This window comes from Mirounga leonina, unplaced genomic scaffold (assembly GCF_011800145.1).
Source record: "Mirounga leonina isolate KUSES-001 unplaced genomic scaffold, KU_Mleo_1.0 Mir_101664, whole genome shotgun sequence".
Classification (NCBI taxonomy): Eukaryota; Metazoa; Chordata; class Mammalia; order Carnivora; family Phocidae; genus Mirounga; species Mirounga leonina.
The window spans coordinates 1,032,915-1,036,520 of record NW_023270175.1 but is presented as its reverse complement, the minus strand read 5'-3'; the positions used below and the strand labels follow the sequence as shown (position 1 = coordinate 1,036,520).

The following is a 3,606-nucleotide window of genomic DNA, read 5'->3' as shown; positions in this document are numbered from 1 at the left end:
TAGAGTGGCCAATTTGAAGGAGCTGTCAGTGGCCAATTTGGGGCAATTTGAACAACAAAGTAAATAATGATAGCCATGGATTACAACCCATAGAATAAAATAAATACATATGGGTCCATACCGATGTAAGTAAATAGGTGAATAAACAAAGTGGCAGGGGTGGGGATAGCCCTTTCTTACAGAAGAATCCCAATTAATAGATGTAGAAGGAACAATGGAAATTGATAACCATTATTAGGCTCAAAGTATCTCCCTTCAAAGGTTTATCAAAGGGCAAAAGAAAAACTTTACAGTGGAAAAAACCTAGCAAACACCACCTCATCCAAGTGATCAAAGTGACTATTACTAGTAATAAGGCACGCTGACATCATGTACCTCCTGACATGATGCATGGAGAAGGACCAGACACCACTTCTGTGGTATTCTTGCAAAAAAAAAAAAAAAGCATAACCTCAACTTAATCATGAGAAAACATCAGACAAATCCAAATTAGGAACATCCTACAAACTAGTACTCTCCAAAAGTGTTAAGTTTATTGTTTTAGTTTCCTATTGCTGCTATAACAAATTACCACACACTTAGGGGCTTTAAAACAAAACACATCTATTCTCTTACACTTCTGGAGGTAAGAAGTGCAAAGTCAAGGTGTCAGCAGGGCTGTGTTCCTTCTGGGGGCTCTATGGGCAGAATCTGTTTGTGTGCCTTTTCGGCTTCTAGAGGCTGCCAGCAATCCTTGGTTAGGGACCTCTTCCTTGCATTGCTCCATCATTTTGCTTCTGTTGTCACCTCTCCTGCTCTGACTCTGAGCTCCTGCTTGCCTCCTCCGATGAGGCCCCTTATGATTGATTAATTGGGCCCGCTTGGCTAACGCAGGGTGATCACTCCATCTCAAGGCCCTTAACTTAATCACACCTGCAAAATCCCTTTTGACGTACATGATGTGATTCACAGGTTCCAGAGGTCAGAACATGGACATCTTTGGGGGTCATTATTCAACCTACCACAGTCATGAAAGACAAAGACCGAGGAACTGTCATAGATTGGAGGAGACTAAAGAGACATGAATTAAATCCTGAATTAAATAAAATTGGATCCAGGACAGAAAAAGGTCAGCAGTGGGCCAACCGGCAGAATTCAAATAAGGTCTGTAAGTTAGTTAATCATAATGTATCAATGTTCACTTCCTGGTTTCTATAGTTATATTATGGGCACATAATATGTTAACATTAAGGGAAGCGAGGTGAAGGGTATACCGATTTCTCCATACCGTTTTCTGTAACTTTTTCATAAGTCTAAAATTATTTCAAAATAATTAAAGGAAAGACACAAACAACAGCAACCACCACCCACAATAAAACACCACTACAATTCCACCAAAGTGGCTAAAATGAAAAAAAGACAACATCAATTGTTGGTGAGGATGAGGAGAAACTCGAATTGTCATTCATCACTGGTGGGAGTCTATAAACTGGTACAGACATTTGGCAAACTCTTTGGCAGTATCTTCTAAAGCTAACTATACCTTCATCCTCTGTGACCCAGCGATTCCATTTCTAATCACATACCCAATAGAAGCGCAAATATATTTACCGGAAGATGTGTAAAGTGCTGCCACTCCCCCGCAGCCTTGAAAGGGGAAATGAGAGGGACCTATCAACTGTCTTCAGATAGTGGGGGTCCCTGCCATTGGGGAGGCACAGTGGCAGAGTGGGGGTGCTGTGCTTGTGAAGGGGGTTGGGCAGGAGGACACAGTGACCTGTACCAGCCACAAGGAATCAGAATAAGAAGGAGAAAGAACCCCATTGAAAGCAGGGAAAAGTGGGAAAAGTTCAAAAGGACAAAAAACAATAGAACAAGAGTGCTACTGTCAAAAAGCTGGAGTTATGGAGCTTGAAATTACCACCAAAAACAAAACAAAAAAAACCCAAAAAACCCCTAAAATGTTGGGCCCTTCAGCACCTCTTTATAAGGATACCAGAAGCAGCATGTCATATTAAACCTGATAGATGGCAGATCATTGTGTAAATTACTTAGCATAAATCCAAATTAATTCATTTATGGTTCATTTGACCTTTGAATTGACCCTGACTTTTTTATGGCTGGTTTTTCTCCCTAGTTTTCACCATCTTATTTCCACCCACTTCTAGTTCCACCCACTAACTAAATACGATTGACTCATGCATGTGAATTAAATCATTATTGTTCACGTTTTTACTCTCCTGTCTCTCAACATTACTCTCAATTTGAACATTTCAGCCTGAACGTTTCCAGTAGGTTTCATATTTCTATGTCACTTTTCAAACTTTAAAATACGACATCCACCTTCACAATCAACAGTTGCTTTATCCTGTGAATTCCCCTCTTATTAGGACAGTAGGGCCATATTTTGGCTTTCATAGCCTGCAGAGATGGAGAGAACATGTACCAATCCAGGACAGAGTAGCCCGGAAGGCTTGGGAAAGAACACGAACAAAAAATGTCAAAGAACTTGGCCCACGCTTTGTTGTACTTCAAATATGTGAATGTGTTTTTTTTTTTTTTTTTTTTTTTTTTTTTGTGATAAAATACTGACTGGCTGTTTTCTAGTCTCACCAAAGAAGATAGCGGGGAGTAATTGGCTTAAATTGCAGAACATCATTTTCGATAGAAAATTTTGTAGTGTGGGTTTTGGCAAGAGGGAAGTCTTGGAGATTGGTAGGAAAGGAGAAAGTGGTGAAGTGGAAAGTGCTTCAGGTGAATAGTGACAAAATAAAAGTGCCAGTTCCTGCTTACCATAAATGTCACCACATGCAAATCATTTAACTTCTGTGGCACAGTTTCCTTATCTCTAAGATGACTTGATGAGCTTCGGATTTCATTGTTTTTAACTATATTGTATAGATTAAGCAGGATCCTTGTTGAAGGACATTTCCCTGCAAGATGTATGGCCAATGATATTTTTCAGTGTAACAAAATACTGTTCAAGGTTATGACTGCTGGGGTGTGAGTTTTGCCTTTTCCTTATTTTGTTTGAGTAAAGTGCATTGGTACATTTTTTTTCTTTTCTTTTTCTCTTTAAAATAGAATGTTTGTTATAGAATAGTATCCCTTATGGATATAGGTGCAGAAATCCTCAACAAGGTTTCCAGTGGTGATGATCTCCCCACAAAAACATGCCCCTCCTGAAGGACCTCCTCCACCAGTCCCCGGAAGAGGAGAAGAAGAAGCACAAGAAGAAGCACCTGGTGCAGATCCCCAACTCCTACTTCATGGATGTGAAGTGCCCAGGATGCTACAAAATCACCACTGTCTTTAGCCATGCACAAACAGTAATTTTGTGTGTTGGCTGTCCTTTGCCAGTCTATGGGAGGAAAAGCAAGGCTTACAGAAGGATGCTCCTTCAGCCGGAAGCAACATTAAAAGCACCCTGAATCATGATGAGTGGGAAACTATCCCAATGAACACATTTTGGATTAAAAAAAATCCTCAACAAAATACTAGCAAGCAGACTCCAAGAGCATATTAAAAAGATAAAACACCATGACCAAGTGGGATTTACCCTGCAAATGCAAGGGTGGCTCAACATCAGAAAATTGATCCATGCAAAACACTACATCAATAGAAGGA

At 40.0% G+C, this 3,606-nt stretch overlaps 1 pseudogene; it reads left to right on the top strand.

Moving 5' to 3' along the window:
• Nucleotides 1–3,152: 3,152 nt before the first annotated feature.
• Nucleotides 3,153–3,399, top strand: LOC118011296 (annotated as a pseudogene).
• Nucleotides 3,400–3,606: the final 207 nt, after the last annotated feature.